Source organism: Pantherophis guttatus, chromosome 2 (genome assembly GCF_059756535.1).
Source record: "Pantherophis guttatus breed Tessera chromosome 2, ASM5975653v1, whole genome shotgun sequence".
In the NCBI taxonomy this organism is placed as follows: domain Eukaryota; kingdom Metazoa; phylum Chordata; class Lepidosauria; order Squamata; family Colubridae; genus Pantherophis; species Pantherophis guttatus.
Window position 1 is genome coordinate 177,695,792 of NC_142064.1, and position 23,291 is coordinate 177,719,082.

Genomic DNA, 23,291 nt, shown 5'->3' on the forward strand with positions numbered 1-23,291 from the left:
AAAGGAGACAGTGAAACTCATTATCCTAAATCCTAGGCTCTGATTCAAGATAGATGATGCTGTGTTTTAATAAGACTGTGATATTAAACATCTATTAAATGTAGTAGCAAAGAAATAAACATATACCTAATTTGTGGTATCCATTGAAAGTCATTGCTGTTGTCAAAATCGTCAAAATGGTAAAAAGCCTTCACACCAAACTTTGTCTGTGTATGTGATATTATAATATAGGTGGAAAAGGTTGTTTGCTTCACATTGCTATAGGTAACCTGCCTGTGCCTCTTTCTAATACTGCTGAACCTATACAGTTTTATGAAGCTTATGGTATATGTTGTTGATGTTCTGAATCTTGAAAATCCACAGATAGCATTACTGTAGTGATGGCATTATTTATTTATTCAATGTAATGGCCACCCATTTCAGGCCTGAGACTTGGCTAGATCAAATATAAGCATAAAATATTAATCAAACAACATCAAAACTAAGGCAAGGTCCTTAACACTATAAACCAAGCTAACAAGATGCTTGCTCCGGGGGAGGAAAGCTATGGCAAAGTTAGACAGCATACTAAAAAGCAGAGACATCACCTTGCCAACATAAGTGCGTATAGTCAAGGCTATGGTCTTCCCTGTTGCAATGTATGGTTATGAAAGTTGGACCATAAGGAAGGCTGAGCATCAAAGAATTGAGGCCTGTGAACTATGGTGCTGGAGAAGACTCCTACGAGTCCCTTGGACTGCAAGGTGACCAAACAGGTCAGTCCTAGAGGAGATCAACCCTGATTGCTCTTTAGAAGGCCAGATCCTGAAGATGAAACTCAAATACTTTGCCCACCAATGAGAAGGAAGGACTCACTGAAGAAGAGCCTAATGCTGGGAACAACTGAGGGCAAAAGAAGACGGGGATGGCAGAGAACAAGGTGGGTGGATGGAGTCACTGAAGCAGTTGGTGTGAGCTTAAATGGTCTCTGGGCAGTGGTGGGTTTTTACCGGTTCGCCCCAGTTCGGGCAAACCAGTAGTGGTGACAGCGAGAGGCTCCGCCCACCCACTCAGACATCATCACGAACACTCTGTGCATGCGCAGAAGGTTCTGTGCATACACAAAAGTGCCGTGAGCAAAGAGAGCGTGTGCATGCATATGCTTCTGATTCCGAAGCAGTAGCGAAGGTAAGTGGAACCCACTACTGTCTCTGGGGATGGTAGAAGACATGAAGGTCTGGAGGAAAGTTGTCCATGAGGTTGTGATGGGTCAGACACAACTTTGCAACTAACAACAACAATACATCTCAGGCTCTACTAACAATCTGGTCCTAGGGGGGAAGCAGGTCTTCTAGGGGTTTTTTTCTTTTTTTATTTTCCAGAAAGCTAACAAAGATCAATCTTTTTCAGGATCTCTAGGAAAAAGTTTTATGGATCCATAGACATAAAATATAAATTCTGATCAAAACTGCTTTCAGAAGATCCTAAATTATAAAGTACATATTTGAATATATCTAATTGATTTATGTATCTCTTTGTCATTTTTCTAACTGCTGTTAGAACATTTGCATGCATGCAAATTCATACATCTCTATGCTGAATATATTTTACAAGATACTTTATAAGCTATTCCTTCAAGCACCATTTTCCAATCACATATATCTGTAATGCAGCAGAGGAGAAGGCAGCAATCCCTCTCCATATTTGAAGCTGTTGTAAACTGAGAGTGCAGGCTGGAATATTTTTGTGACATTCTGTGGCTTAACAAAGTTTGCCTGGAGCAATACCAGCTTTCTCTGTGATACCATCAGATTGCAAGCAAAGCAGGATTAAATGGAGTCAGGTCTTAGATGACAAGTTGGCTATTTAAAAAATTAGGTGCTGTGGGAAATAATGATATTTTGAGGACTACATCTATGAAACATGATTTTATTTCGGCAGCATGCAGTTGAACAGCACCACACAGCCTTAGTCAATAGCCATGAATAAATTTAAGAGGCACTGAAGCTTTAGCTGGTACATAGCACAGCTGTACAGGCAGTTCTTGGGGTTCCAGGAGTGGCCCATGTTATACCACTGTTCCATGAGCTGCATTGGTTCCCAGTTCAATTCTGATTCCCAGTCAAAATGTTGGTTTATCACCTTTAAACAATTTCATGGTGAGGGTTCAGGTTATTTAAGGAACCAATTTACTCAATGGTTTCAGTCCACCTCATCAATGCCAGCAGAATAGGCGTGCTGTGGACAATCAAGTAATTTTGGCTGGCTTAGTCCAGGAGAAGAGCTTTTTCTATCGTGGCACCTGTCTTCTGGAACATCATGCCACACCCATTCTTTTGCCTTCAGAAAGGCTTGAAAACCTGGCTCTGCCAGCAGCCCAGGGCCCCAATGGATGAGTGACATCCTGGAGATGGTTAATGGATTAGACAGATTTCACCTCTTCCATGTATGCATTTTGTTCCCTTCCTCTCCATCTTGATCAATTAAATTTTAACTGAATTATACATTTGTGGTCTTTATTTATTATTGTAAGGCTTTATATGGTATTTTTGTTGCCTAGAATAAGCACCTAGAGTTGCCTCAGTGAAATAGGTGGCATAGAAGTTTAATAAATAAGAGCCATTTTTGCCATAACAGGAGTGGGGATAGAATCTCTATATGTCGTAAATATTCTAAGAGTTTTCTGTATAAAAAGGTCCTGAAAGTAGAGCAAGAAACCTGAATACATGAAACTAAAGCTATTATTACAGACATAATAATATGAAATCACAGCTTCCAATTCTTTATCTGGTGTTAGTCTTCATATGCATTGAATTACACCAAGAACCTAGGATGTCATATTGTCATAATTTATCAGCATACTATATCTTCAAGCATTGTGGCTTTTGTAACTGAGAGATGAAAATTTTGTAAATGTGCATAACATATAGTTTGTGTGTGTGTGTGTGTGTGTATGTTAAAGTTCTTACACACACAAATACACACACATTCACAGAAGCCACCTTTATCAGTCTCATTAAATGTATTTAATGTACATTTTTATATAAATGTATATTTTAATGTAAATTAAAATATTTCACTGATTCTATCATTTTATGTCTTATTTTACCTTTGTATTTTAATAAGTCACAGTGTTTTAATAACTTACTGTGAACCTACTTTTATAAACTACTGCAATTTGGTCTAATAGCTATGTATGAGAACAAGTTCTAAAACAGTAATGTGGTTTATGACTAAACTTGGCTATTCAACAACTTCTGAAAAGGATTATGAATAAGATAATGTCCACAAGTATTTTACTCAACAATGGTAAATCTTGGTAGACCTCTGAAGACAACACTGGATTTTAAAAAAAGGATTATTGTTTCAAGAGATATAATCAGACATAAACACTAATTGTTCTGCATTACACATTGTCACATTATTTGTAAGAAAGGTGAGGGAGGGCACCAACAATTAGGCAACAAGCACAGTGAACAATGGAAACTAGTAATTAGTGCTAATAAATAGCAGCTAAGGGAGGGGAGGGGAATGGACCAAAGGGAATAAAGTAGTGAAAGTCATGGAGAAGATTAAAGCTGGCCCAGATGTTCAACTGCAAATGCCCAAGAGAAAGATTTGAGATTAAAACCTGAGAGAAAAAAGACTTTATAATTACACATAAATCATACCCATTAGTCTACTTTTCTCTCTTAATGATCCTATTCATAAAAAGATATTCTTGGGCAAAGCAGCTCTAATGCATTATCAAGAATGGCTTGTCTCAGAGGATTTTCAGTGGTCAGAGAGAAGCAGGGAATCAGCTGATATGAATCATCTGAATTTTCTTAGCTGATAGGAACCATTTGTCCCATTTTCATTTTGCTTGTTTAGCTACTATTGTTTCTTCAGCTGGGCAGGAAGTGACATGACATTTAGCAGATGACACATGAACCAAATTAGGAATTCGGTAGAGTTTCATAAATGAAACAACAACTAAAAAAAGATACTTATTCTCTTTAGGTATATTTCTTTAGTATTAATTAAGAACATTATGGATTAGCTGATAAAAAATACCTCCCATTAAATTTAATCAGAGATATATCAGTGCACTAGATCTGAATATGAACAAAAGAATATAACTGAGAAATACATGGAATTAAAAGTATATCTAATGATTTATTCAACCTGTAATATTACGATGTCAGATCACACACATATATGAAGAAACTATTCTAATAGCTGGGGAAGGCAGTTCTCTCTCCAATAATTGAACCAAAGAAGACCAGATGATCAATTCTGATTAACAGGAATGATTTTTAATTAAATTCAAGCCATTGATCTGCTAATTGTTCTGATTATGTAGCAACTCTAGTGAGTTGCGAGACCTTGGCTTTGAAGCCTATAGAAAGCAGTAGCTTAAAGGGGAAAAAAGGAGCATTGATGGCCCAGGGTTACATTTAAATAATTGATTTTCTTGCTATAGAGACAAGTCTGCATCGAACAAGAGTAATGTGTTGAACCTGTTATTTACTTGACTGGGAAAAATAAGGAATCTCTACAAGAGTTTTGTTTTAGCTTAAGAAACCCTAAAGTGGTATAGTGAGGCATGTAAAGAGACACCAGGTTATTTCTTCAGGTGATCAACAAATTTACCTGTAAAATCCCCTTCCCCCTTTATCTAATTATTTTGCAGTTGATCAGTAATTTAAAAATTAGTAGCTTCTTTACTGCTAATGACAGCATGGAAGCAGTAATGTGAAAGGATTGTTGAGATGGGAAAAGAACAGGCTGTTCAAGAACTGCTTCAGATCTAATGCCCTCTCAAAAGAATTATTTTCAGCAAGCTTCCTGGGAGTTTTCCCTTCTTCATCTAACCTTTTTGGGGGACAGTCTCCATTATCAAAGATAACAGTTATCAGCTCTCTACTGCAGCATTACTGGGAAGAAAATGGCCTACCTGTTGCCTTTGATCTCTCTGCAACTCCAAGAATATGAACTCCTCTTAATCCCTCCCCACCAAATCATCAGTTGCATTTACAAGTTTAATAGCAGGTAGATAAATGGAATGCATAAAGAATAGAGTTAAAAATGACTATTGAGATCCTATAGTTCAATTTTATTCATTGCAAGAGGCAATGAAGCATCTCTGATAGATCTATTTGAAGATTCATTTCAAAGAGGAACGTATTATGCCCTGAATCCTTCTGGAGAAGGGCGGTATACAAATTTAATAAATAAATAAATAAATAAATAAATTAATTAATTAATTAATTAATTAATTAATTAAAATAAAATAAAATAAAATAAAATAAAATAAATAAATATGTCAGAGGTCTCCAGTGTTTTTGGCACCAGGAACCAGTTTCATGGGAGAGATTTTTTTTTCATAGACCAGGAGGAAGAAGCGTGCATCCTAGATCTCTTGCATGTGCAGTTTACAGTAGGGTTTTGCTCCAATGAAAATCTATTGTCTGATGATCTGAGGTGGAGATAAGGCAATGATGCTTTAGCAGCTGGAGCAGCTGTAAATACAGGTGAAGCTTCTCTGACTCACCCATTGCTCACCTCTGGTTGTGTGTCCTGATTCCTAACAGGACATGGACCAGGGGTTGGTGACCCCTGTCATATATCAACTATTGGCAGGCAGTTCGTACACTTAAAGTTTACTCTGATATATAACCAGAATCTCCTCCTCTTAGTTAATTAGCTTTGGTCTGGCCTCTGTGTCAATGGAACACACTGTAACTTCAATTCCTCTTCTTGAAGTTTGTTTCATGTCCATCATTGGTTGTCTTTTCTATATAGGCATTTCTTCATAGGTATTTCTAAAGAGTTCACCATCCTGATAATCCTCTTCTGAATCTGTTCTAATTTGTCAGGGATCTTTTTTGAATGGTAGTTTCCAGAACTGGACAAAATGCTTCAAATAAGATTTGACCAGGACAAAATAGAGTGGAAGATTTAAATCCTATGATCCTGTGTTTCTATTAATATACCCTAATATAACATTTGGGTTGTTGTTTTTTTAGTAGCTGAGTGACACTACTACCTCATGCTTAACTTGTGGTCAACCAGGATACCAAAACCTTTCTGTCTTTTGCAAAATTGATTTTTTTTGGGGGGGACAGTTGTTTGTATCTGTTATGTCCTTATAAGGACATCCGCCCTGATTGGCTGCCAGCCATCGGGCGGGAGATTTGAATCCCTGTCAAGGGGCGGTGCGTCTGCCGGGAGCGAATATAAGGAGAGCTCCGGCAGCGCGCCAGCAGTCTTGACTCGTTACTTTGTACCTAATAAAGTTATCAATGTATCGAGCTGGTCCAGTCTTCTTTTCCCTGCGCCGGATCTAACACTGGCGACGAAGGACTAGAGAGAAGAACCTTCACAAGACTCTTGGCACGATCGCCCACCGAACAAAATCACCACACCACAGCGATCTTACAGAATGGCTACCCCGCAAGCCCCGATGACCGCGCTGAACCCGTTCGACCCATCCCGGGAGAAGTGGAGGTCATACATGGTCCGATTCCGGCAGTTCCTGAGAGGCAACGGATACCAGAACCTCGATGAGGAGAGAAAAAGAGCCCTCTTCCTGGCTCATTGCGGATCGGACGTTCTGGAGATGGCGATTGACCTCGTGGCACCCAGGGACATCGAGGAGATGTCCTGGAACGACCTGCAAGAAGTCCTACAGGAGCACTATGCACCTACAGGCACCCCCATCGCAAACAGGTTCACCTTCCAGCAAAGAAACCAGCGGGAAGGTGAATCCATCAAGGAATTCGTGGCAGCGCTTCGCCAAATCGCTGCCAACTGCGAGTTCGACAATGTGGACAATGCCATCCGGGACCGCATTGTGTTTGGAATGCGAGATGTGGGGCTGCAGAAGAAGTTCCTCAGCCGGAAGAGGATTCTGCTCAAAGACGTCCTCGACGAGGCAACGGCGGCTGAAACGTCTGAGCAAGCAGCCGCCGCGATGGTAAAAGCAAGGGGGATCCATAAGATCCACAAGTCGGGCCCGACCTCATCAGACGAGGCAACCACTCAATCCGAGTCTGATGAGGAAATGGCCGTCCACAAGGTGTCCCGCCCCCCCAGGCGGGAAAACCCACAGCATGGCGACCGGGGAGAGCGATGCGGCAGCTGCAGAGGCGACCACCCCAGGGCAAACTGCAGATGGAGGGACGCGACCTGCCACCGATGCCTGAAGAGGGGCCACATCGCAGAGGCCTGCAGAGCCACAGATCCAGCCCCGGAACCACCCAGACCACGATTCCGGGAAAATCGCAAAGATAACCAGAGGACATCCAAACGGTCCTCAAACCAGTCCCGGCGCGGGGAGGAGGAATATCCCCGCAACAGAACGGTGCACCAGACCACCACCATTGCGCACACAAGCGACGAGGGAACCACGAAGTTCCACGTGACGCTGCTAGCAGAGGGGTCACCATGCAAGATGGAGGTAGACTCTGGATCCGCCTACTCCATCATGGACTGGCAGCACCTACAGCAGCTGAACCCGGCATACAAAAGGACCCAGCTGAAAACCCCGAAGGCGAGACTTGTGGACTTCAACGGGAACCCCATTGAAATCCTAGGCAGAGCCACAATCCGGGTGAAGTACAACGACTTCAACGGAAAGCTACCCATCACCATTGTGCAACACAGCCGACCGAACCTGTTGGGTGTGGAGTGGTTCAAGCCGCTGGGACTTTCACTGCAGGGCATCCACGAGATCCGCAGGGACGAACTCGACTCCATCATCGAAGAGTTCAAAGAAGTCTTCGATGGTAAGCTGGGGAAATTTGTGGGGAGGCCAATCTCCTTTAATCTGGACAAGGGAATCACCCCAATCAGGCTCAAGCCCCGCCGAGTTCCATTTGCCCTGCGGCCTAAAGTAGATGAACAGCTGGATAAGCTGATCGCCCAGGGCGTCCTGGAACCGATCGATCATGCCTCATGGGAGACCCCCATTGTGACCCCACTGAAGCATGATGGGTCTGTGCGCATCTGTGCTGACTACCGTTGTACCATCAACAAGGCGTTGGCACAGAGCGCATACCCAGTCCCAGTGGTGCAACATCTGCTGCATTCCCTGGGATCTGGATCAATTTTCGCGAAACTGGACCTGGCCCAGGCTTACCAGCAACTGCCAGTGGATGACAAAACGGCGGAGGCTCAAACAATTGTCACGCACAGAGGGGCATTTAAATGCAACCGCCTCCAATTTGGAGTCAGCGCTGCCCCTGGCATCTTCCAATCCATGATGGAACGCCTTCTCCAAGGCGTTCCAGGGGTGGTGCCTTACTTCGATGATGTGCTCATCTCCGGCGACTCAAGAACCCAACTCCTTGAAAGGCTCAGGCTTGTCCTGCAGCGGTTCAAGGCTAAGGGTTTGAGGGTCAGGCGGGACAAGTGCATCATAGGGGTACAGGAAGTCGAGTTCCTGGGCTTCCTCATTGATAGCACAGGCATCCACCCCACCAAATCAAAAGTGGAAGCAATCCATGAAGCTCCAAGCCCAAAAAACAAAACGGAGCTTCAGGCTTTCCTTGGGTTGCTCAACTTTTACGCCATTTTCTTAAAACAGAAAGCCACAGTTGCTGAGCCACTCCACCGCCTGCTGGGAAAATCGGCTTCCTGGAAGTGGGGCCAGGAAGAGGAAGCGGCATTCCGGGCCATCAAAGGACTATTGACGTCCAAAAGCGTCCTCATTCAGTACAGCGAGACGCTCCCCATCAGACTGACCTGCGACGCGTCGCCTTACGGGGTGGGGGCAGTCCTCAGCCACGAACTGCCCAATGGCTCGGAAGCCCCAATCGCGTACTTCTCAAAGACTATGTCCGGCGCAGAACGGAACTATAGCCAGCTGGACAAAGAAGCCCTGGCCATCGTGGCTGGAGTGAAGCGCTTCCACGAATACCTCTACGGAAGAAGCTTCACCATAGTCACAGACCACAAGCCTCTCCTGGGACTCCTCGCAGGCGACCAACCAACCCCGACCTTCATGTCCCCAAGAATGACGAGATGGGCAATCTTCCTAGCTGGCTACTCCTATAGGCTCGTGCACCAGCCAGGCACAGCCATAGGAAACGCTGATGCCCTCAGCAGATGCCCGTCGAAGAAGCCGGTCGAAGACCCAGCCCCCACACTCCACCTACTGCACATTGATGACGACGCCAGCTGCCCGGTGTCATCCGCAGATGTGGCCGTCCACACCCAAAAGGACCCCACACTCCGCAAAGTGAAATCCTGGATCCTCAGAGGGTGGCCATCGGGAAAGCCAGAGGAAAGGTTCAGCCCGTTCGCCAGGAAACAGGAGGAGCTGTCCACCATGAAGGGCTGTCTGCTATGGGGAGACAGGGTGCTGATTCCAAGCACTCTGCAACGGCGAACGTTGGAGACCTTGCACAAGGGGCACCCGGGCATCGTCCGCATGAAGGCACTGGCACGGAGTTATGTCTGGTGGCCCTCCATGGACAAAGACATTGAACAATGGGTCTCCAGATGTGACCCGTGCCAAGAAGTTCGCCCAGCGCCACCGCAATCCGAGGTCGCGAAGTGGGAGACCCCCAGCAACCCCTGGTCGAGGGTCCACATTGACTTCGCGGGTCCGATGCAGGGGCGACACCTCCTCATCGTGGTAGATGCCTTCTCCAAATGGCTCGAGGTGGTGCCCATGGCATCTACCACAACGGACGCGACGATCCGAGCCCTGCGCCGTCTCTTCGCCACTCATGGTCTACCGGATGTGCTGGTCTCAGACAACGGCCCCCAGCTCACATCCTTGGCCATGGAGTCCTTCCTGGCGGGACTGGGCATCCGCCACGCCCTGTCCGCCCCTTACAGGCCGGCCGGAAATGGACAAGCGGAACGCATGGTCCGACTGACCAAAGAGGCCCTCACCAAGATGGGCCCGGGGGACTGGCAAGAGCGCATAGACAATTTCCTCCTCACCCAGCACATCACGCCACATGCCACCACCCACAAGAGCCCGGCCGAACTGTTGATGGGCAGAAGGTTGAGGTCACCCTTGGACCGGCTGCACCCCCAATACAGCCCGGAAGTGACCGCAACCGCCAGCCGCCCGCTTCGCGCCTTCAGCAACAGAGATTCAATTTTCGCGCTGAATTTCAGCGGCTCTCCTAAGTGGCTGAAGGGGAAGATTGCCAGCACAACCGGCCCCAAATCATACATCGTCGAGTTGGAAGATGGACAGTTCGTGAGACGTCACATCGACCAACTCCGAAAAAGGTGGGGGGGAGCGCATGAAAACCAGCCTGACGAGGGAGGCCTACAACACCCCGATGAGGTAGACCTCCAACACCCCAGCGAGGTAGGCCTACCACACCCAGACCCGGTAGGCCTACAACAACCCGGCGAGGTAGGCCTACGACACCCCGACGAGGTAGGCCTACCACACCCCTGCGAGGCAGAGCAGCACCACCCCGTCAAGGTCGGCCCAGCCCACTACCAGATGCTGTCACGCCGGCAGCCCAGCGAAGTAGACCGGGGCCAACCGCACGGAGGATGGCAACAACAACCCAGCCAGGTGGGCACCGGGCACAGCAAGGCCAGGGACCACCAACCCAGCCCGCAGGTAGACCGGGACCTGCCCAGAGGAGGAGCAACGCACCCCACCAGTTACAGCAGCCCATGCCAGCCCGGCCAGGGAGACTGCAGTTCAAGGCGAGTAGACCGGGACCCAGCCAAGACGGGCAACCCACGACCCACGGGCGAGGGTGGCACACTACTCACCGACGTGGGGGACCCCCGCCCATCACAAGAGACAGCCAAGAAACGACACCCCGACCAGGATGGCCCCAGGCACCAACCAACGGTAGACCAGGGACTAGGGGGAAGGGGAAGCCGACAACAACCCGGCCAGGGAGACCTGCACCACCCCGGCAGGGGAGACCTCCACCGCCCCGCGGAGGTAGCGCCGCAACAACACCCCGACCAGGTCGACCACCGCCAGCCAGACAAGGTAGACCGACGCCAGCCCAACCGAGGGGACCAACGCCACCCCTGCGAGGTCGGACGGCACAACGACAACAACGAGAGCCAGCACCACCCGAACCGAGCGGAACCGCCACCCGAGCGGCAGCAAGCCGGACCGAGACCGAACCACAGCGCCCGGGAGACCAGGGAGGAGCAAGAAATGGACTTACCGAGACTCAGACGCTCTTCCCGGGTCGGAACCGAGCAGCCGAGGCGAGGCGAGAGATCCACAGGACAGGAGGAAGACCACCAGGACCAGCGATCCAAGGTCTGCGGTCCGGCCGGAGGCGCTGGGGGTGGCCCCGCTCACTCGACAGCCGAACCGAGCCCGGTTCCGGAGAGGGAACCAGGAGACGAAAGAGCCCCGTCCTTCCAGGCCGGAGACGGAGGAGAAGTGAGACTGCGCAGGTCAGCTAGGGTGCCGAGGCGTCCGGCGTACCTGCGCGACTACGTAACGTTCGTGAATGAGATTGACATTTCGGACTAAGGGGGGAGGAGTGTTATGTCCTTATAAGGACATCCGCCCTGATTGGCTGCCAGCCATCGGGCGGGAGATTTGAATCCCTGTCAAGGGGCGGTGCGTCTGCCGGGAGCGAATATAAGGAGAGCTCCGGCAGCGCGCCAGCAGTCTTGACTCGTTACTTTGTACCTAATAAAGTTATCAATGTATCGAGCTGGTCCAGTCTTCTTTTCCCTGCGCCGGATCTAACAGTATCATGCTACCAAAGACTATGTTTCTAAAAGCTATAGATTAAAGCAGTTTTATATATTTATAAAAAATAAGAATGTATTAAGTTCTAGTCCATAATAGTAGGAATCCAATCTTTCAAGAAAAGTTTGGACTGCCATTTGTCAGAAATGGTGTAGGGCAGTGGTGAAATCTAAAATTTGTTACTACCAGTTCTGTGGTCATGGCTTGGTGTGTGGGGGGGTAATGTGACCGGGTGGGCATAGCCAAATTTTTTTTTTACTTTTAAAACCATTTTTTTCTATAACCTTTTCCACGAAGAGGTTGTGAAAAAATGCTTTCAAAAAGCTCTGACGATCCCAGCTGAGTTGCCTGATAGGCAGAGGCTTTTTTTCTTTTAAATGCCTCTGACGATCCAAGCTGAGTTGCCTGATCAGCAGAGACTTTTTTTCTTTTAAATGCCTCTGACGATCCAAGCTGAGTTGCTTGATTGGCAGAGGCTTCTGATCAGGCAACTCAGCTTGGATCGTCAGAAGCATTTAAAAGAAAAAAAGCCTCTGCCGATCAGGCAACTCAGCTGGGATCCTCAGAGGCTTTTAAAAGCATTTTTTCTACAACCTCTGAAGAGGTTGTAGAAAAAATGCTTTTAAAAGCCTTTGAGGATGCCTGCTGAGCCGTGCAATCATCACAGGCTTTTTTTTTTTTTTACTTTTAAAAGCATTTTTTCAGCCAAAGAGGTAGAAAAAATGCTTTTAAAAGTAAAAAAAAAAGCCTCTGATGATCGTGCAGCTCAGCTGGGTACGGGGGGGAGAGGCAGAGATTTTTTCTACCGGTTCTCCGAACCACCACTCCATCGCTACCGGATCGGGCGGTCCAGTCCAAATCGGGAGCATTTCACCCCTGGTGTAGGGTCTCCTGCTTGAGGGGGGGGTTGGACTAGATGACTTATAGGGTCCCTTCCAACTCTGTTAATCTGTTAAAATCTTAACAGAGCTGGAAACCAGTGAAAATTAAAAATATGTAATTTAGAATTGGCAAGATTGCATTGCAAGTTACTACAGAACACAAGTGAACAAGCCAGTCCTTTGCCAACATGCATGATGTTCCTGAATAGCAAAGATATTAACTTAACTAATGATCCTTTAAATGGGTATGTAAAATATAATTTAAACCACTTGCAACATGCAGAAGAGAGTAACATCATTTGTTACTGCCAGCTCAGTGGCATGTGGAAATCAGGAAATCATTAGCCTTGGTAGGAACAGTAATGCAACAGAGATGAGAATACATTATTTGGAGTAGTTAAATAACAGTGGATGCAGTCATTGTTGAGCTTCAATAAACAGCATGATTTATTGAAGGGTAAATACTAATACATAAAAAGAAAGATCAAAGTCTTGAGGGTTTAGTCTCTGTGCTGTTGTGTTACTATAACAGAGTTCTAGGAATCTGTTGAGAGTGTCACACATTTTAATCACAGAATCTGGAGTCTTTTGACCAAGTAACAATGGAGTGGATAGTATGGAAAAAACAGCAGAGCACATTTCTATTATTTCTGAGCACTGGGATATATCACGGATGAGCACAACAAAAGTGACATTTTTCTTAAGGGATATACTTGTTTTCCAGAGGTTTCTTTTTTTATTGCTTTTTATTGTCAGTGTCAGTGTTTCTGTTTTTAGCTTTTGATTAGCTTTTTGATGTTTTAAAAGCATGAGAGCTGTTTCTCACATTGATAAATTGAGTAGCACTTACCAACAGAACACAATACAAGCAAGCCCTGACTTTAAAAAGTGCCAGCTTCCAGCACCCTGTTCACCTAAGAGGGGCAGAAAAAGTATCAGTTTAGAATGCCATCCTAAATTGCTTATATATTTATGCCTTATTTGAAAATAAGATATTCTTGGAACTCTTGCATTGTAATCTTAATTTGCCTTCTTATAAATATTACTAATCAGAGTTTTGAGAGAATGCTTTAGGTGTGTTGGATTAATTTTTCCTGTCCAGACTGCATAGACAAATGCTTGATAAGAGGAGGCACAAGAAGGGTACCCCAAGGTTGTTTCTCTTTTTAGGGTATTTTATTAATGAACATGCTCATTCTAAAAGAAAAATAAGATTAAACTACTTATATGTTTTTTGTTGTTGTTAGTTGCGAAGTCATGTCTGACCCATCGCGACCCCATGGACAATGCTTCCTCCAAGCCTTCCTGTCCTCTACCATCCTCTAGAGTCCATTTAAGCTCACACGGACTGCTTCAGTGACTCCATACTTATATGTTTATAAAGGGGTAAATAAGAGAGACTTTTGTCAGTTGTCTGTTGAGGTGAGAAAAAGGCATTCAATGTTATTGTAGGACCAGGTCTAATCTTCAGTGAGGGATTGTTATCCCAAGCACAGCTAGTTAAATTGGGACCAGCAGAGGCACTGGTCAACTGTCTGGCTTTTGCTGGTCTTGATAGCTGCACTGAAAAATGAACTAGAGATGGTTGAGAATGGGAATATCAGAGCAATCATACTTTTTCTCTTTAACTGTTTAAATGAAGCAATACAATCACTAAAAAGCAGCAGAAGGGTGGGTTGTTTTTTGTTTTGTTTTTTTCATATTTATTCCTGATTTGAAATCCAGGCCTCATCTTGAAGAATCAATCTATGCAGGTGATACTACTGATTTGTTCATTCTAATAACAGGAGAAAAAGAATCAGATTCAGCTTTCTACTCCCCCTTTCCCCCTCTCCCACACACAATGAGAGTTGATTCTGTACAAAGCAAACTCGCATAAGCCTGGTTTGTCTCAGCCTTTGCAGACCTGAACTGCATGTGTGCAGCAATTCATTCCAACAGAAGGGTGTATAGAACACCCAGTCTAGTCCAAGAGCCCAATCCAGAACTCCATAAGTTATCTGATCCAGCCAATGTGCATTGGCTGTAGTCCTGTGCCTACAAAATAGGTTCTGATTCAATCATGGCTGTTACTAGCATCAGAAGAGGAAGAAACTTCTAAAAGACTAAATTAACAAAACTGTTATCTATACCTCCTTTCCTCTTTTTATTACATCATTGTTAATTGCATCACTAAGGCCATATCTAGTGTTGCTGCTTCTGAGAATGAACATTGATACCAATATTTGCACATTTAAAAAACATGCCAATTAAGTTTGTGTTTATGTATGTATGTATATACAGTATGGGTTGTTTGTTTCTAACATCTTATGAAACGGTTATATACACATTAATATTACTATAATATTACTATAGTCCAATTCAAACACTTTTAAAGGAAACAAATTATGTGGCCCCATAATGATTGATTCTTATATCTTCATTATCAGCTGAAGCATAATTAGTCCCTCTGGAGTACTTTTTTTAAAAATCTAGAAAGGTAAATGATGCAACTCAATCATATTGTTCTTACTTGATCACTTTAGCACTATTGGCCACAATATTCTCCCAAGCTTCTCCATTGTTCAGGATTAGAGGTGGCTCCATTCCTGACTAGGGATTCAGTTTGAGAGAATGGCCTGAGTAATATGAGTCAGTACTACAGTAAGTAGAGTATGGTGTTTAAATATATAATTTGAAGTACTGAAGAACTTTTATGTGCACTAAGTTTTGAATTAGTATTTGCAGGTTGTGGTGGTTTGGATAGGGCCAGTGAAAAAATGGTAGGAAAGATGCATTTTAGATAAATAATTCTCAATTCCAACTTGTAAATTGCTTATCCTACTCTTTCTCAAGGATGTCATAGTTGTAAGATGCCCAAGTGGCTTCATGGACAAGAAGCACATTTTATGAGTCTTGGTTGATATCATTCTTTATGGAGGCACCTTAACTGTTTACTAACAGTTAGTAAAGTGTACTTTACTAACTGTTAGATTGCAATAATCCAGCCTGTTATATTTTGGGATATCTTTAGCCGCCTTGTTTAGGGTGACTCGCTCCCTCTTACATCAGGGAGCACGGGAAGACCCCTTGCAAGGGCAGGCTGGGGATTTTGCACAGTATCTGCACAATAAAATCGCTCAGATTTGGGAAGGCTTGGACTCTGACTGGGTAGATCCTGGCGGGGTGACTGAGGCTGGTCTTGTTATCTGGGATGAGTTCGACACTGTGACTCCTGAGGACGTGGACAGGATCCTGGGGAGGTTAAATGCAACCACATGTTTATTGGACCCGTGCCCCTCCTGGCTGATACTGGCCACCCGGGAGGTAACACGAGGCTGGCTCCAGAGGATTATAAATGCTTCTCTGAGAGAGGGTTTCTTGCCTCCCGCCTTGAAAGAAGCGGTGGTGAGGCCCCTCCTCAAGAAGCCTTCTCTGGACCCTGCCATTTTGGCAAACTACCGTCCGGTCTCCAACCTTCACTTTGTTGCGAAGATTGTGGAGAGTGTGGTTGCGCGACAGCTCCCACAGTTCCTGGATGAAACCGTCTATCTAGATCCGTGCCAGTCCGGCTTCAGGCCTGGGTACAGCACGGAGACGGCATTGGTCGCATTGGTGGATGATCTCTGGAGGGCTCGGGACAGGGGTTGTTCCTCTGTTCTGGTCCTGTTAGACCTCTCAGCGGCTTTTGATACCATCGACCATGGTATCATGCTGCGCCGGCTGGACGGATTGGGGGTGGGAAGCACTGTGTTGCGGTGGTTCTCCTCCTATCTCTCTGATGAGTCGCAGTCTGCGTTGGCAGGGGGACAGAGGTCAACCTCGAGGCGCCTTGCTTGCGGGGTGCCGCAAGGGTCGGTCCTCTCACCGCTCCTGTTCAACATTTATGTGAAGCCGCTGGGTGAGATCATCCGTGGTTTTGGGGTGCGATGCCATCTGTACGCTGACAACACTCAGCTGTACATCTCCACCCCAGACCACCCCAATGATGCCCTCGAAGTGATGTCCCAGTGTCTGGAGGCCGTGCGGGTCTGGATGGGGAGGAACAGGCTTCGGCTCAACCCTTCCAAGACTGAGTGGCTGTGGATGCCGGCGTCCCAATATAGCCAGCTGGTGCCATCACTGGCTATTGGGGGCGAGTCACTGACCCCCACAGAGGGGGCTCACAACTTGGGTGTCCTCCTGGACACATGGCTCTTTAGAAGAGCATATGACGGCCGTGGCCAGGGGTGCTTTTTATCAGGTTCACCTGATACGCCAGTTGCACCCCTTTCTGGATCGGGACTCCTTGTGCACAGTCACTCATGCCCTAGTCACGTCACGCCTGGACTACTGCAATGCTCTCTACATGGGGCTCACCCTGAGGAGCACCCGGAGGCTCCAGCTGGTGCAGAATGCAGCCGCACGGGTGATTATGGGAGCGATGTGGCGCTCCCACGTAATACCTCTCCTGCGCGAGCTGCATTGGCTCCCGGTGGTCTTCCGGGTGTGCTTTAAGGTGTTGGTTCTCATCTTTAAAGCGCTCCATGGCTTAGGGCCAGGGTATTTGCGAGACCGCCTGCTGCTACTGATAACCTCCCACCGGCCAATACGCTCTCACAGAGAGGGCCTCCTCAGGGTGCCATCGGTCAGGCAATGTCGGCTGGCGGCCCCCAGGGGAAGAGCCTTCTCTGTGGGGGCACCCGCCCTGTGGAATGAGCTGCCTCCTGGAATACGATTGATCCCGGACCTCCGGACCTTCCGTAAAGCCCTGAAGACGTTTTTATTCCACCAAGGCGGCCTAGCCTAAATGGTTTTTAATTGGGATTTTAAATTTTATGGATTTGGGGGTTTTAAATTGGGAAGCTAATGATTTAATTCTTTTTTAATTATCTTAACTTTTGCATTTGTATGTTTTTTAATTTTGGCTGTTCACCGCCCTGAGTCCCTTCTGGGAGAAGGGCGGTATACAAATTAAATAAATAAATAAATAAATAAATAAATAAATAAATAAATAAATAAATAAATAAATAAATAAAGATGAATAAAAGGAGAAGTGACTTGTTTCTCCCACCCTTCAGAACTACGTACACATTACTCTTTCACCCTTTAAGTTTGCGAAAATTCTAATTTCACTTGTATTATCTGATCTTTACAGCCCCTGTGAAATGGTTGAGCTAGATGAAGGATTTTTTTATGTAAGGTAAGGTGCTGGTAATATTGAAGTGTAGTGATAATAAAAAGATAATGTTCTAAGTTTATTTTAAGGCCACATCTTAATTGTTTTTCCTATTTATTATTGTTATGGTGATAAATAAATTATTAAACATTTCTGTGGTTCATAGAATCACTGAGAATGGTACGTGATTGAATGGAAAGCATTGTAAGAAACTGTCAAAGGGATGTAGTCTGCACTAAAAAAAGTATAGAAATATTTTTAGTTCATCTTAACCAAGCAACAGAGATAATTTAAGCCTCTAGAAAGAGGTGGTTGGAAAGAAGAGAAGAAAATATGCATATTTATGAAACCCTAAAATAAAGGTTTATGGGATACATATTTTTGTTTGCTCTTTCTTTTCCTGTTTGCTTTGGATGTTATTGTCAATTTAAAATGCACTGCTTATTCAAAAATCTTCAGTAAGAAAATTTTTCAATACGTTTGTGGAATAACTGCAGCACATATGACGGAGCTCCTGACTAAACTGCTAAATTGGAGAGGTACAAAGTATAAGTGCATAAATCAGCTAATCAGCAGCCTTAGTCTTATTATCTGAGTACATAATTGTGCCAGCAGATTTTCAGTTTGTTTTTGCTCAGTTAAAAAAAGAGTGCCAAATTCCACGTCTAAGTAATGTACTTGCTTGAATAAAATACAAACCTTCTAATGAAGTGGAGGTCAATATGTATTGACAGTAAGATCTAGAAACATGAGGCTTCATTTAAATGAGTAAAGAGCACCTTCCTCAGAATGCATTTGTATAATATATAGCTGTTCATCTCAGCCTTTCTCAATCTGCTGTTCTCTGGAACTCCAGTTTCCTGAGTTCTCAGTCAACCAGATTACTCTTTAGTTTGGGATGACTGGTTCATTCCTATTTGACTTCTTAGCTTTTTGTGTGCAATCACAGACAAAGATGTTGCTGAATCCATTTTGTTTAAAATTCCACTCTTTAACCTTTGCACTGAGAATGTCATGACACTGGTGCAAGTTGGAAATTTTCCATTTAATCTCTCTCTCTCTCTCTCTCTCTCTCTCTCTCTCTCTCTCTCTCTCTCTCTCTCTCTCTCTCTCTCTCTCTCTCTCTCTCTCTCTCTCCCACTCCCTCCCTCCCTCCTTTCCTCCCTCCCTCCCTCTCTCCTCTTGAGAATTCTCCAGCATTAGGAGCGCAGTGGTTAGAAAGCAGTACTGCAGGCTACTTCTGCTGACTGCTGGCTACCTGAACTGTCAAACCGAATTTGACAGTTCGAATGTCACCAGGTTCAAGGTTGACTCAGCCTTCCATCTTTCCAAGGTCAGTAAAATGAGGACCTAGATTGTTGGGGGGCAATATACTGACTCTGTAAACTGCTTAGAGAAGGCTGTAAAGCTCTGTGAAGTGGAATATAAGTCTAAATGCTATTGCTATTCTGCACCAAAAATATGCCTTCATTCCATTGATGTGGAATTCCAGAAAACATAGTGTGCTTTGTCAAGGTAAAGAGATGACACTATTTGCTTTGGTGAGACTCTTTGTGCCAGATTGTTGTCTCAGGTAAGTTAGTGCCAAGAGGTTGGATGTTAACTGGAACCTTAAAGTTATCATAAGTTCCAGAAGAGATGAAAGCACCAAAGCAGGCAAATTAATGTGGCCCACTTGGTCTCCTCTTAAAAATGAAAACACAATGTTGCTTCATGAAGAAGCATTGAAGAAGTGATTTCCTTAAGCTTTCATCAAACTATGGACCCTTTAAAGATCCACTGCCTTGAAAACTTTTTGGTGAATGTCAGATGTTCCTTAAGGAAGGTAAGAATTGACATGCATAATTCTAGCAAAATGACATTAGCTTTTCATAATTGTTATTTCAGAATATCTGTGAAAATATTACTAGTGCGTTCATAGAGGATTTCTATACTAAGTCACTTGATCACTCTATTTTTCCTTTTCTTTGGATTTGTTTTTTGGTCATGTTGATAGAATTTTGCAACCTGCATGTCTCTAAATGTCTCTAAATTGCCAAACCCTAGTTATTAGATATTTTCATATGATATAAAAGTTTCCCAATGGATTTGAATGGGGAGCCATTTTTGTGATATTGAGAACAAATAGAATAGAAGAATAGAATAACAGAGTTGGAAAGGACCTTGTAGGTCTTCTAGTCCAACCCCTTGCTTAGGCAGGAAACCCTGTACCATTTCAGACAAATGGTTATCCAATATCAAAATAAACATGTTTGTTTATTTTTTTTTAATGTAGTTGTATTTTCTTTAAGCTTACATTTAATTGATATTTTTTCAATGTGCATGTGTGTGTGCGTTTGTGTGTTTATGTTGGAATCTCCAGCTAGACTAGAGGCAGGGGTGAAATCCAGCAGGTTCTGGAGAACTGGTAGCGGAAATTTTGAGTAGTTTGGAGAACCGGCAAATACCACCTCTGGCTGGCCGCAAAGTGGGGAGGGAATGGGAATTTTGCAGTATCCTTCCCCTGCCACATCCACCAAGCCATGCCCACCAAGCCACATCCACAGAACCGGTAGTAAAAAAATTGGATTTCACCACTGACTGGAGGGATGGGAAAGAGGGTTTGAGTTTTGAGTCCTTGCACTGAGGTAAGCAGCATGGGCCAGAACTACCCCAGAAATCTTGAATCCTTATCTTGCCATTGCCAAGGAAATGCAATCACTGTGGCAAAACTCTTGTAACATAGTTTACTGGCAATGAAATACTCTGGAGACTCTTTACAAGTGGTTCTTGTTGCTTTTGCCTGACTCCAAGTGTCTCTGTGCGTGTTGGCTAGTATATGAGCAGAATCCTGGAATGGTTGCAATAGCACTGAATTATGATATTTCTAACACTGAAATGTCCTATCAATATCTTAGTTGGTGTCTCTTTGTTACAGTTACGTTCCATCGTTCACCCAGCCTGATAATGAAGGCTTAGCTTTTCTTGCTTTTGTATTTGTTCTGGGGAGTCATTCATTATTACAATACATCTGAACACCGAGCTGAATCAGTAGTTGAACTCTAACACTTTGAGCTGCCATTCAACAAACTCCAACAGAAGAATGAAAAGCAAAAAAAAAAAAAGTAAATCCAATTTCTTATGCTTCTCAATGTATATGATCCAAAATACATTTCATTCTTCCATTTGAAAAAAAAAAGTGTGTGTGGGGGGGGGCTTTCTATTTTGTGTTACGCTTAAGTTAAGAAAAGTCTTCTGTGTGTGCATGTTTTCAAATTGGACAGCTTTTGTAAAGCACCAATACCTTACAATTGTAATACTTTTAATATATTTATTTTACAATTTATTTCTAATGAAATATTAATACTGTTTCTTCTGAGAAGTCTTACACCTTTAATTTTACTTCATTGAATTAACTGTTCCGTGACCTCATTTTTTCCATTTTGATCACTCTGATATAGCTTATTGAATTTTATGCCAGAAAAAATTCTACTGTTGTGCCTGATTGTGAGACAGCCTGTTAATGACATACACAGTAATGCCAGCCTGTATCCAATATAGAATAGCTGGAAGAGATAATCAAAAAAAACATGTTTGGATTTTTTACAAGAAAAATGCTTGTTCATAGATAAATAAATGATAGATAGATAGATAGATAGATAGATAGATAGATAGATAGATAGATGATAGATGTATCTCCCTAGGAGATGGGACCCGCAACATTCCCTGCCTTCCCATCATTGAACTATAAAGCCTGGCACATTTCTCTCTTTCTGTATATAAAAATACATAGCAATAGTACAATGTATGTATATCTTACATACAGGCATTAAGATTCTAACATTTGTGGCAAAAAAAAAATTGCAGGAATTCAAAATGATAAAATGAGAATGACAAGCACTTAGGCTCTGACCACTCCATTCTTAATCTTCTTGTATTGAAGGGATAATCTAAAGAAGAAATTCAGTTTTATTAGACTGAACACCATTATAGTTAATGCACAAGAACTTCCCAAGTGGTTGGATATTATGCTCATACTGAGATACAGCAATTCTTCTTCAGGTCTGTTCTATAACACTGTAACAAACAGCAAGAATTAGGAACATGAGAGTGGAATAAGCATTTCCTGTCCATAATTGCTATATTTGAATGATCAAAGAAGGATAGGATTTTCAATATTGATGTATAAAAGATTCAATCCTTAGACAAAGATGCCAGTCCCCAATGCCAATTTGGTCTAGAAGATCTCTATGAGACACACATAAATATCCAGAGAGTCGCTACCTGTGACTCTCTAAAGAGTCTCCAAAGATAACTCCAAAGAAACATCACATAAGTTACTTTTGCTGATTTGAGAATCTGCTCTGGATCATATTGTGAAGATTATCTAAAACTATTTTCAGCCCTCAATTATGATGGTCAGAAAGAGAAGAAGAATAAAACAAGTTCACTGGTAGGTCATTGATCATGGTTTGTTTGTTTTTCTGGAATATTAAAACAATATTATTTGGGGGGGGGTTATTTTTTATTTATTTTTTTTAATTTGATTTATATGCCGCCCTTCTCCAAAGACTCAGGGCGGCTTACAATGTGCTCAGCAATAGCCTTCATCCTTTTGTATATTTATACAAAGTCAGCTTATTGCCCCCACAAACTGGGTCCTCATTTCACCTACCTTAGAAAGGATGGAAGGCTGAGTCAACCTTGAGCCTTGGCGAGATTCGAACCCTGCAGTAATTGCAGGCAGCTGGTCTTAATAACCAGCTTAATAACAGGGTGCCTTAAACCCCTGTACTACCAAGGCTCTTTATTTGCTCATTTTCAGTTAAATCAAAGGATCAGTGGCACAACAGGTTAGGGTTAGATTGAAGCGATGTTCTCCTTGGCTTTGTTTATCTCTCATTTTCACTGAGAAACAAACGAGAGGAAAACTATTTTACCAAGAAGATTTTGATTCATGATGTTCCTCATGCCATAAGATATCCACATCTATTCAGATTATGTCATGATAATGATCTAAAGCATTCCTTTGAAAATGCTCAGGAAAGAAAGATTCCTGATTTTACCCGTGAAGCAGCCAGATTGCTTCATTTCATGTCCCTCTGAGCCCCTTATCTGGTAGTTTTATAGTAATAGCTGGAAAAGGCTCCTTATGTTTGTGAAACATATGTGCAGAAGCCTCTTCTGGCTACTAGAATTGCAGGATGAAGTGATGCATAGTGTCTCAACAAGGACAATTATCTTGCTTGCTTCTGCCAAAAGGATAATTGTGGCACATTGTGGTAAGTAGAGCTGCTTAGCACAGAGCTAGCATGTAGGTTTGAGCATATGAAAAAGGTCAGTGATGGACATTTATAGATTTGTGAGTGTGGTGAAGTATCTAGACTAGCACATTAATGAGGCTATATACACAAGTACAATTAAGAAGAGAGCTTGATTCCTGATAATGTGAAGCTACCACTATGGTTTCTTGGAATTTCATGCTCCATGCTTAAAAGGTTTCTCACTTCTAATTTATAAGATATGCTATATCCACTTGAAACTATGTAATAAATCTAAGCGAAATATCTTCTGAATATTAGGGAGCTTCCGTCTATTTAAATCAAGGGTGGAGAAATAC